At 51.8% G+C, this 12,418-nt stretch overlaps 1 protein-coding gene across 3 annotated transcripts in view; it reads right to left on the reverse strand.

Moving 5' to 3' along the window:
- The window catches only part of MLH1 (mutL homolog 1), a 172,050-nt gene that overhangs the window by 128,830 nt on the left and 30,802 nt on the right, over positions 1-12,418 (reverse strand). The window contains exon 1 of one of the 3 annotated variants that reach the window (XM_077491747.1): positions 8,343-8,536. The exons of the other annotated variants lie outside the window; for them this stretch is intronic. The gene's annotated coding sequence lies outside the window, so the exon portion shown is untranslated. Of the gene's footprint in view, positions 1-8,342; positions 8,537-12,418 lie in introns of those variants that run through there. 3 annotated transcript variants of the gene reach the window in all.

Here is a 12,418-nt window from a genome sequence, read left to right on the forward strand (position 1 = left end):
AACAAAGTGCACCTCTCCTTGCTCCTCATCAGCTGGGATCTCCAACCCCACTAGACCTTCAGTCCTCTCTGAAACCTGCTCTGAGAGGAATGAAGGTGTAGAATTAGGTGCGTCACAGCCAAGTGCTTGCGGGCACTCTGCTAGCAGTACACCCACGTCCGATTATAGCAGGCAAATTTCCCTGCCCCAGCTGCTGGACCGTCGAAAGAAGTTTGCTCCCAGCCATCCACATGCCCAGCGGTTGAATGCTAGCTTGGCTAAATTGCTAGCACTTCAACTGCTGCCTTTTCAGTTGGTAGACTCGGCCCTCTTCCGTGAGTTTGTGCAATGTGCAGTTCCTCAGTGGCAGGTCCCCAAACGCCACTTTTTCTCACGGAAGGCGATTCCGGCTCTCTACCGGCATGTGGAAGGCAACGTCCTTGCCTCGCTGGACAGGGCAGTCAGCGGTAAGGTGCATATTACCGCTAACTCATGGTCCAGCAGGCATGGACAGGGACGTTACCTGTCTTTCACGGCCCATTGGTTCACTCTTCTGGCAGCTGGGAAGGATGCAGGACAAGCTGCAGTAGTGTTGGAGGTTGTTCCGCCACCACGCCTCCAAAATGCTACTACTGGTTGTGAAACACCTCTCTCCTCCACCCCCTCCTCCTCCTCCATGGCCTCTTCCAGTGCTCTGTGCCAGCGGTGCTCCGTAGGCGTTCCAGGGGCTACGCAAGTATGCAGGCAAAACGATGCCATGCCGTGCTTGCGCTGGTTTGTTTGGGGGACAGGAGCCACACTGGGGCAGATATTTTGTCAGCTCTGCAGGGGCAGGCTGAGAGGTGGTTGACGCCACACCAGCTTAAGCCAGGAATGGTGATTTGCGACAACGGCACCAACCTCCTCTCCGCCCTCCGACAGGGACAACTGACCCATGTGCCCTGTGTGGCTCATGTCCTACAGCTGGTGGTGCAGCAGTTCTTGGGCAGGTACCCGGGCTTACAGGATGTCCTGAAGCAGGCCAGGAAAGTCTGTGTGCATTTCCGCCGATCATTTAATGCCTGTGCTCGGCTGACTGAGCTCCAAAAGGAGGTGAACTTGCCCAAGAACCGCCTTATGTGACTTGCCCATCAGGTGGAACTCAACGTTGGCCATGCTGCAGCGGCTGTGCGACGGCACCAGGACAGGGTCAGGGGAGCTCGGTCTTTTCTCACCACGCCAGTGGGGCATGATCAGGGAATCAAGGATGTCCTATCACCATTTGAGGAGGCCGCAAGGATGATGAGCAGTGACAGTGCATGCATCAGTGACACTGTACCTCTTGTCCACCTGTTGGAGCATACGCTGCGTGGAATTATGGACAGGGCACTTGAGGCAGAACAGAGGCAGGAAGAGGAGGACTTCCTTGCCTCTCGATGAGGAGGAGGAGGAGGAGGAGGAGGAGGAGGAGGAGGAGGAGGAGGAGGAGGAGGAGGAGGAGGAGGAGGAGGACTTCCTTGCCTCTCGAGGAGGAGGAGGAGGAGGAGGAGGAGGAGGAGGAGGAGGAGGAGGAGGAGGAGGAGGAGGAGGAGGACTTCCTTGCCTCTCGATGAGGAGGAGGAGGAGGAGGAGGAGGAGGAGGAGGAGGAGGAGGAGGAGGAGGACGACTTCCTTGCCTCTCGATGAGGAGGAGGAGGAGGAGGAGGAGGAGGAGGACGACTTCCTTGCCTCTCGATGAGGAGGAGGAGGAGGAGGAGGAGGAGGAGGAGGAGGAGGAGGAGGAGGAGGAGGAGGAGGAGGAGGACGACTTCCTTGCCTCTCGATGAGGAGGAGGAGGAGGAGGAGGAGGAGGAGGAGGAGGAGGACGACGACTTCCTTGCCTCTCGATGAGGATGAGGAGGAGGAGGAGGAGGAGGAGGAGGAGGAGGAGGAGGAGGAGGAGGAGGAGGAGGAGGAGGAGGAGGAGGAGGAGGAGGACGACGACTTCCTTGCCTCTCGAGGAGGAGGAGGAGGAGGAGGAGGACGACTTCCTTGCCTCTCGAGGAGGAGGAGGAGGAGGAGGAGGAGGAGGAGGAGGAGGAGGAGGAGGAGGAGGAGGAGGAGGAGGAGGAGGAGCAGCAGTTCTTGGGCAGGTACCCGGGCTTACAGGATGTCCTGAAGCAGGCCAGGAAAGTCTGTGTGCATTTCCGCCGATCATTTAATGCCTGTGCTCGGCTGACTGAGCTCCAAAAAGGAGGTGAACTTGCCCAAGACCGCCTTATATGTGACTTGCCCATCAGGTGGAACTCAACGTTGGCCATGCTGCAGTGCGAGGAGGAGGAGGACTTCCTTGCCTCTCGAGGAGGGAGGAGGCGGAGGACTTCCTTGCCTCTCGAGGAGGGAGGAGGCGGAGGACTTCCTTGCCTCTCGAGGAGGGAGGAGGCGGAGGAGGAGGAGGACTTCCTTGCCTCTCGAGGAGGGAGGACGAGGACGAGGACGACTTCCTTGCCTCTCGAGGAGGAGGAGGAGGACGAGGACGACTTCCTTGCCTCTCGAGGAGGAGGAGGAGGACGAGGACGACTTCCTTGCCTGTCGAAGAGGAGGAGGAGGACGAGGACGACTTCCTTGCCTGTCGAAGAGGAGGAGGAGGACGAGGACGACTTCCTTGCCTCTCGAGGAGGAGGAGGAGGACGAGGACGACTTCCTTGCCTCTCGAGGAGGAGGAGGAGGACGAGGACGACTTCCTTGCCTCTCGAGGAGGAGGAGGAGGAGGAGGAGGAGGAGGAGGAGGAGGAGGAGGAGGAGGAGGACTACTTCCTTGCCTCTCGAGGAGGAGGAGGAGGAGGAGGAGGAGGAGGAGGAGGAGGAGGAGGAGGAGGAGGAGGACTACTTCCTTGCCTCTCGAGGAGGAGGAGGAGGAGGAGGAGGAGGAGGAGGAGGAGGAGGAGGAGGAGGAGGACTACTTCCTTGCCTCTCGAGGAGGAGGAGGAGGAGGAGGAGGAGGAGGACTACTTCCTTGCCTCTCGAGGAGGAGGAGGAGGAGGAGGAGGAGGAGGAGGAGGAGGAGGAGGAGGAGGAGGAGGAGGAGGAGGACTACTTCCTTGCCTCTCGAGGAGGAGGAGGAGGAGGAGGAGGAGGACTACTTCCTTGCCTCTCGAGGAGGAGGAGGAGGAGGAGGACTACTTCCTTGCCTCTCGAGGAGGAGGAGGACTACTTCCTTGCCTCTCGAGGAGGAGGAGGACTACTTCCTTGCCTCTCGAGGAGGAGGAGGAGGAGGAGGAGGAGGAGGAGGACTACTTCCTTGCCTCTCGAGGAGGAGGAGGAGGAGGAGGAGGAGGGAGGAGGGAGGAGGGAGGAGGGAGGAGGGAGGAGGGAGGAGGGAGGAGGGAGGAGGGAGGAGGAGGACTACTTCCTTGCCTCTCGAGGAGGAGGAGGAGGAGGAGGAGGAGGAGGAGGAGGAGGAGGACTACTTCCTTGCCTCTCGAGGAGGAGGAGGAGGACTACTTCCTTGCCTCTCGAGGAGGAGGAGGAGGAGGAGGAGGAGGAGGAGGACTACTTCCTTGCCTCTCGAGGAGGAGGAGGACGACTTCCTTGCCTCTCGAGGAGGAGGAGGAGGAGGAGGACGACTTCCTTGCCTCTCGAGGAGGAGGAGGAGGAGGACGACTTCCTTGCCTCTCGAGGAGGAGGAGGAGGAGGAGGACGACTTCCTTGCCTCTCGAGGAGGAGGAGGAGGAGGAGGACGACTTCCTTGCCTCTCGAGGAGGAGGAGGAGGAGGACGACTTCCTTGCCTCTCGAGGAGGAGGAGGAGGAGGACGACTTCCTTGCCTCTCGAGGAGGAGGAGGACGACTTCCTTGCCTCTCGAGGAGGAGGAGGAGGAGGAGGAGGAGGAGGAGGAGGAGGAGGAGGAGGAGGAGGACGACGACTTCCTTGCCTCTCGAGGAGGAGGAGGAGGAGGAGGAGGAGGAGGAGGAGGAGGAGGAGGAGGAGGAGGAGGAGGAGGAGGAGGAGGAGGACGACTTCCTTGCCTCTCGAGGAGGAGGAGGAGGAGGAGGAGGAGGAGGAGGAGGAGGAGGAGGAGGACGACGACTTCCTTGCCTCTCGAGGAGGAGGAGGAGGATGACTTCCTTGCCTCTCGAGGAGGAGGAGGAGGACGACTTCCTTGCCTCTCGAGGAGGAGGAGGACGACGACTTCCTTGCCTCTCGAGGAGGAGGAGGACGACGACTTCCTTGCCTCTCGAGGAGGAGGACGACGACTTCCTTGCCTCTCGAGGAGGAGGACGACGAGGAGGAGGAGGAGGAGGAGGAGGAGGACGAGGACGAGGACGACTTCCTTGCCTCTCGAGGAGGAGGAGGAGGAGGAGGACTTCCTTGCCGGAGGAGGAGGACGACGACTTCCTTGCCGGAGGAGGAGGAGGAGGAGGAGGAGGAGGAGGAGGAGGACGACGACGACGACTTCCTTGCCTCTCGAGGAGGAGGAGGAGGAGGACTTCCTTGCCTGAGGAGGAGAAGGAGGAGGAGGAGGAGGAGGAGGAGGAGGAGGAGGAGGAGGAGGAGAAGGAGAAGGACTTCCTTGCCTGAGGAGGAGGAGGATGACTTCCTTGCCTGAGGAGGAGGAGGATGAGGAGGAGGATGACTTCCTTGCCTGAGGAGGAGGAGGAGGAGGAGGAGGAGGAGGAGGAGGAGGAGGAGGAGGAGGAGGAGGACGACGACGACTTCCTTGCTGGAGGAGGACTTCCTTGCCTCAGGAGGAGGAGGACTTCCTTGCCTCTCAAGGCGAGGAGGAGGACGACGACCGAGGAGGACGCGGACGACGAGGGCACTCAGCAGCAGTCTTGTAGGGATGATTTACAGTCCCAAGAAACCCGTGGACTTGTACGTGGCTAGGAGGAGGTAGCTGCGGATCATGTTGTCCTTAGTGACCCAGAGGACTCCGGACCGAATGCTTCAGCTAACCTACGCTGCATGGCCTCCCTGATCCTGCAAAGCCTGCGGAAGGATCCTCGTATTCTTCGGATCAAGGAGAGGGACCATTACTGGCTGGCCACTCTCCTTGATCCACAGTACAAGGGTAAGGTTGCCGACGCAGAGGGAGCAGAGGATGAGACATCTCCGGGAGGCCTTGCAGAAAGGTCTGTGCAACGCGTTCCCAGAGACTGGAAGGTTTCAAACTCCTGGTCCTGGACAACGTGTTGCTGAGGCATCGGTCAGAAGGAGCGGTGGAGAAGGTGGCCGTCTGACTGATGCTTTCAGACAATTTTTTAGTCTGCAGCCCCAAGGCATGATCGGTTCCAGCAACCATCGCCAGCGTCTGATTTACATGGTGCAGGAATACCTAGGGGCAAGGTCAGACTTGGACACCTTTCCCACCGAAAATCCTCTGGCTTACTGGGTCTTGAGGATGGATCACTGGCCAGAGCTTGCACAGTATGCAATTGAGCTACTGGCTTGTCCTGCATCCAGCGTTCTTTCGGAACGCACCTTCAGTGCTGCTGGTGGCTTTGTTAACGATCACAGGGTGCACCTGTCCACCGAATCAGTTGATCGACTGACCTTCATCAAGATGAATCAGTCTTGGATCACCCACAGCTACCAAGCACCTGAAGCTAATGTAACCGAATAATTTTTTGGGGAAATATCACATCCCTTCAACACTGCCTATGCTGATGCTGAGTGACTGTCCTGTTATGTTGATGGTCTATCCGCTTCCTCCTCCGCTGATATGTTGGAAGAATATTTTTGGTTCTGGGTGATGCCACCAGCCCAATTTTTAAGTCCCTGTTTAAGAGGGGCGTTTAATTAAAATTTTTGATGCAATGCTTTGCAGCAGGGCTCATGCCTGCACCACAACTAGGGTATATGGGAGAGGTTGCAGTGTCGTGGCACCAGCACCAGAGCCTAAGGCCCAATTTTTTAGCCCCTGTTTAACAGGGGCATGTAAATTACAATTCTTGATAAAAATATTTCACAGCAGGGTCCGTTCCTGTGCCCACCGAGAGTAACTGAGGACTTAGTGTTGTGGCACCAGCACCACCACAACCACCAAAGGCCCAATTTTTCTACCACTGTTCTACAATGGCAAGAAATTACAATTCTTGATATAATCGTTCACAGCAGGGCACTCCAGCGCCCACCAAGAGTCACTTTGAGGGCTTAAAATGTTGTGGCAAAACCAACACCTTGTTCCGCCATTTCTGCAGAGCATATAGGGCAGGCCCCTACAAAAAACAGACGGCAAAAGAAATTAGACAGGGGTGATAACCCTTCCCTGTGTTTTCCAAAAAGCTTAAAAATATATTTTTTGACTGGAGCTACACTTTAAAAATGTACCAGTTCAAAATCACAAACAGATTCTACTTAACACAACAAACCTACACAGTCCCTGTCTTGTTTGCACCACCTGTATACTGCTGTTCTGAGTATATAGGGCCTGGGGGCCACACGTATTTCCTTTTTTTAATATGGGTACGGGGTTCCCCTTAATATCCGTACAAGACCCAAAAGGGGCTGGTAATGGGCAGGGGGGGCTACCCATGCCATTTTTCTCAATGATTTTCATCCATATTGCCGGAACCAGATATTACATTAAAACCGCAAGCAGTTTTAAATGACTTTTTCCCGTTAAATGTCATTTTGTGCAGGGACTGTTCTAAACACGGGAAACACGTGGCACTTCACAGGCATACTATAGACACCCCCCAGGCACGATATTTAAAGGAATATTTCACTTTTTTTTCACTTTAATCATCATTAAAATCAGTGCTCCCGCAAAAACTGCCATTTTTAAAAACATTTAAGGCATTGACCCATGTCCCCTGGGGCAGGAGCCAGGTCCCCAAACCCTTTTTAGGACAGTATCTTGCATATTAGCCATTAAAATTAGCACTTTTTATTTCGAACGTTCGAGTCCCATAGACTTCAATGGGGTTCTAAAGTTCGCACAAATTTTCGGTCCGTTCGAAAGTTCTGGTGCGAACCGAACAGGGGGGTGTTCGGCTCATCCCTACCCTTGAGGATAGGGCCTGTTTCTCCTTTGAAAAGCTTGTCTATACAGCCCTGACATGCACTTTTCATCCAGCCATAAGGCATTTTCTTGGTGCACATCGGGCACCTTTTTTCTGGGTGTCTATGTTTTTCCAACTCCAGGCTCGTGGGCTTTGTCCTGAAATTAATCCAAATGACAAACGGCAGCACATTACTTCCACTGAAGACAATACTGTTAACAAACACACCCTGTGGAGAACTTTTTTATTTATTTATTTATTTATTTTTTTTACATGTACCCACCACCGGAGCCTATGCTAGTATGTGCGACACCTGTCCACCCTAAGAATATCAATTAACAGGCTCTGGGGAAAAAAACACCATGCCCCCTGTGCCCCCACCACAGGAGGATAAGAAAAGGGAAGGAGCAGTCTGCCCCTTATTTTCTTACCTTAGGGCCTGAATCAATGGATGGCGCCTCCAGACCTGCTTCCATGGATCCTGGTATCTCCATGCTCCTGGAAGCCTTCAGCGCCATCTGGTTCTTCGGGCCCCTACTTTAAGGTGGTGTGGATAATCGGGGGCGGCGCTGTGGATCCGACGCCACTCTCCGTCACAGCCCTGTTGTCCTGCCGATATCCTAGCTAGGGTTTCACTTCCCAGCCTCTGTGTACCAAGATGGCTGCGGCTGGACTTCCTGCCACCAACACTGGAAGTTACCTCATCACTCTGCATCACCTGCATGATCCACATGCTGGGGGGATAGAGAAGCCCTGCAACATGGATGTCTGTGTAAACGGCAGAAAAAAAAAAAAGCGCAACAGACCAATGCGGCAGCCTGCGCCTCCACTAGAACACCCTGTTGTGCCATTTCAGATGGACCCACTGGATCACCTCCTCCACTCCTCACAGGTACCGCATTAAGGCTACAACCATCAATCGGGAGAGGGGGGGGTCCCTTACTTTCACCCCAGACCGCTCTATCAGGTCTCTGGGTGGCCCAAACTGACTCATACCCCAGGAGTACTACCCCTGTTTGCCCTGGGTATGGACGTCAGGAGGCCCCTGCCACCTAGCATGAAGACCAGAAAAATAAACATCTGTTTGGAGTTCCTGAATGGTCAGAGGAAACAAATACTGAGGGGCTAATACAGGGTGTGCTGCTTTTATGATGTGGATCATGCATTTCCTGTGCTAGGTGGGAGGAGCCCATCTCTCCATAAGCCGTCCTGGAAGAGGACTTGGGGAAAAAAAGGTCTCATTTCATTTCTATATGGCCAATTAACGAGGAAGTAAACCCGGTCCATTTTATATATATATATATTTATATACACACACACACACACACACACACACACACACACACGATCCTGCAATGTACCATACACTTTTAAATTAGACAAAAACGAGGTTTTAAAATACCTTATTTCACCGTTTTAAAATTTTGTTTCTTCTGGGTATTGGCCGCGCCATCTTTACTACTGATCGATGAAACTTTTGTCGACGTCCTTTCTGCCCTTACTTTGTTTTGCTTTCCAAGCTTAAACCAAACCTCCATTTCGATTGCCGTTACTACGGCAACCAAGCCAAGCAATCAACAACAGCAAATCCCTCTGTGCTGCTCTGGTTCACTCCCCGTGTGACGTCTTATACAGTCACAAAGGGGAGAACCAGGAAGGAGAGGATGAGATCCCAGCATCGCGAGGCTTCTTTCTCTGTGCCTTTTCCAATGAAAGTGAATGGCATGCAGAGGATAGTGAACGGCACAGATAGCATGCTGTTAAAGAATCTAAGGAATGCACAAGCATGGCTGACGTTTCCAAAGGCAACAGAACGAGTGAGTAAACTTTCACAGGCAGCGATCAGCTGCCTGTTCTATATAGATTAGAATGAGCTGAAGTTGTAGTGGAGGGTTTACAACCACTTTAATGTCCAACCTTCAGGATACACTCAACTGCCCGGTTAGTAGAAGGATATAGGAGTAATAAAGGATGATGACTGAAACTATTTTGGAGAATGTACCCTTTTGTGGCACTCTCCTCTGCACAACGGCTAACTCAATTGCTTATCATACATAGGACATATAGAACCCCGATAAAATGGTTACAATGGGGTAGGACAGACACTTCAGAGTGCCCCTGATGTCAGCAATCTCCCACAGGTTTCCTCCATATGCTATGGTAGTGTCCCAAACTGGTCAGGTATTGGCATGAGGTGGTTAGCACGAACAACAGTGCTTTTCTTACACACATTGATCTAGACCTCAAGTTAACCCTGACAGGCTGTTTGGATGAAGAATTGATTTTTGCCTGGGAAACTGGTACCTATGAATAGATTGCTGTTCATAGCCATAAGCTTATTGCCATGAAATGGTTGTCACCTAGCCCTTCCTCATTTGAGGAATGGCATACTCAGGTCAAGGATACTTTTTTTTAAAGAGCAGCATGTCTATAGAATTAGGGGGCACACTGAATCAATTTTACAAACTTTGGGAACCATTTTTTTTTTTTTTTTTTTTTTTTTTTTAAATAACACACACCACACACATATACGGGTAAATAGTGCAACAGGCGCTACATTTATGAATTAATACAATTGACACACATAGGATCGGAGGGACTGGGGGGATTCGTGAGAGAGTCATGGAGTTGCCGAAGAAAAGCACAACTAGCCTTCTGCATCGCAGGTGGAGGCCTCCCCCAGCCATCTATCCCATATTTTTGCTGGTTCAAATCCCAACCACGACACTACCTGCTTGGAGTTTGCATGTTCTCCCTGTGCCTGCGTGGGTTTCCTCCGGGTTCTCCGGTTTCCTCCCACACTCCAAAGACATGCTGGTAGGTTAATTGCATCCTGTCTAAAAAAAAAAATTGTCCCTAGCATGTATGAATGTGAGTTAGGGACCTTAGATTGTAAGCTCCTTGAGGGTAAGGACTGATGTGAATGTACAATGTATATGTAAAGCGCTGCGTAAATTGATGGCGCTATATAAGTAACTTAAATATTATTAATAATAATAATAATAATATTTTGTGATATTTGTTAGGACAACCCCTGTGGATGTAGAATACTTTTTTTTTTTTTTTTTTAATAGGGGAGAGTGAGGTTGACAGCTCTAATCCATTGCTGGAGTGTGGGGGGACTCCCCCCTCATCCATGTCTTGACAATCTGCAGCCTGGCAAGGAATGTTTCTTGCAAAAATATCTTTAGGTATTTTTGGCCTTCAGAGAGAGTGAGAAAAGTCCCAGCACACATTAATGGGGGCAGAGGGATAGCGGGGAGCCCATGCAGGAATCAGACCACTTGGGTCCAGAACCCCTGTATGGGTGGGCAGGTCCACAGTAAAAAGAAGGAGGCGTTAAGGTAGTTGAAGCAGGGGAAGTTGGTATTATGTCCATGTCTAAATTTGGAGATGCGGTAGGGTGTCAGGTATGATCTGTGGAGGAGAATTTATATATATATATATATATATATATATATATATATATATATATATATATATATATATATATATATATATATATATATATATATATATATATATTTAGCAAGGGCCTCCCCCCAGTGCCCATATCAGACTCCCAACGAGTTTTCAGTTGGTAGGCGGTGGTGGTCGCAGAGGGCAGCATGAGGTATGTATAGATTTGGGATTTATAGCACCTTGTTCAATTTGTTTTATGTATCGATTTGGGAGATCAGTTTCTTGGGGTCTTTTCCCAAGATTAGGTTTACCAGTAGTGGGACCTCAAGAGCTGGGATAGTCCGCAAACTGTGCATTGAGTGCGTGTCGAAGTTGGAGGTATCGGAAGAACATGTGGTTGGGTAAAGCGAAGTGGTCTTTGAGTGTTTGGAATGACTTGACTGACTCATGAGCCACAACTTGCAACAGGTAGAGGACACTCTTGTCAATCCACAGTTTGTGGTTGGGAATAGAGGCAAGTTCAGGCAGGTGTGAGTTGTCCCATAGGAGGTGTGTGGGAGTAAGGGGAGGGTACCCTACCAAGGCGCATTGCGAGTTGCCAGACCTTGCAGTGGTGTAGCAACATATGCCCCCCATCCCCGGTTCGGGGGGGGGGGGGGGGGGGGTGAACGACAAGATCCGCGGAACAGGATCTGGAAGGGGTGGGATAGTGGGCTGGGAGCAGACCAGGGTGGAGTAACAGTCTGTCAGATCAATTGAAGTAGAAGTGAGAGATTTGGGACACTACATAGTACCTGGAGAGGTCGGGCAGTGCAGTACCACCCAGGTCAGTCGGGCATTTGAGGACTTGCCACAATGATTTGTGTCAAGAGGAACCCCAGATAAAAGTGTTAAGGATAGATTCCATGGATTTAAATATACGTGGGGAGGGAGGTATAGCGGGCCTGCCAGAAAACTTATATTAATTTGGGGAGGAGAATCATTTTAACTAGGTTAATGCGTCCCATGACCCCAAGGAGGGAGACGGGACCATACCTGCATTTTGGTTTTTAATGTAGCGAATAGGGGTTTAATACTGAGGGTAATGTAGTCCTAGAAGGGATCGGGAGAAGTGGACACCCAAATACTTAATGGTACTTGCTCAACCAGGGGAAGTGTGGCTTGGTCAGCAGTGGGGACGTTTATGTCTAGAGGAAGTATTTTGGACTTGGTCCAATTTATTTGAAGCCCAGAAAATGGCCCGAAGGCTGTGATAATTTGTAGAGCAGTTTGGAGTGAGGGACCAGCGTCAGCAAGGTAAAAAAGGACCATGTCGTCAGCATAGAGGCTGATTACCTCAGTCAACTGGCCACAGCGGAGGCCTTTGATGTCTGGGTGACACCCAAGTGCTATAGCAAGGAGCTCAACTGGAAGGGCATAGAGCAGGGGTGAGATGGGGCATCCCTGGCACCTGCCGCAGAAGAGTGAGAAGGGATTCTACCATTAACTTGAATACATGCCGTGGGGGCCAGAGAGAGAAGCTGAAGCCATTTTATAAATTTCGGGCCAAAGCCAAATCTGTGAAGGCATTCCCACAAGTAGCTCCACTCAACGAAGTCAAACGCTTTGGCAGCGTCTAAGCTGACCACTACTCTGGAGCCTATATCTGTATGTTGGGATTGGAGATTCACGTGGAGCCATCTAAGGTTAAAGGCCATGTTTTTATCTGGCATGAATCCAGTCTGGTCAGGGTGCACTGAGCTAAGGATTACTTTGTTTAGACGCAGAGATAGGATTTTGGCAATATCTTGACATCAAGCTGGTGGAGGTAAATGGGTCTATACGAGTCAGGGAACCACGGGTCTTTGCCTGGTTTGGGTACAAGTACAATGATGGCTTCACCCATGGACGTCGGGAGGGTATTCGTATTGAATATGTGCATGTATAGTTTACAAAGTTTGGGGATGAGGGCCTCACTGAAATGTCTTATAAAACTAGATTGGAAGCCAGTCTGAGCCAGGTGCCTTAGAAGTGGGGAGCTGTGCCAGGACCTCCACAATACAGTATGTGGTGATGGGCGCTTCCAGTTAGGCAATC

Source organism: Lithobates pipiens, unplaced genomic scaffold, assembly GCF_037356315.1.
Source record: "Lithobates pipiens isolate NorthernLeopardFrog02 unplaced genomic scaffold, aLitPip1_a1.2 Scaffold_19, whole genome shotgun sequence".
NCBI classification, from domain to species: domain Eukaryota; kingdom Metazoa; phylum Chordata; class Amphibia; order Anura; family Ranidae; genus Lithobates; species Lithobates pipiens.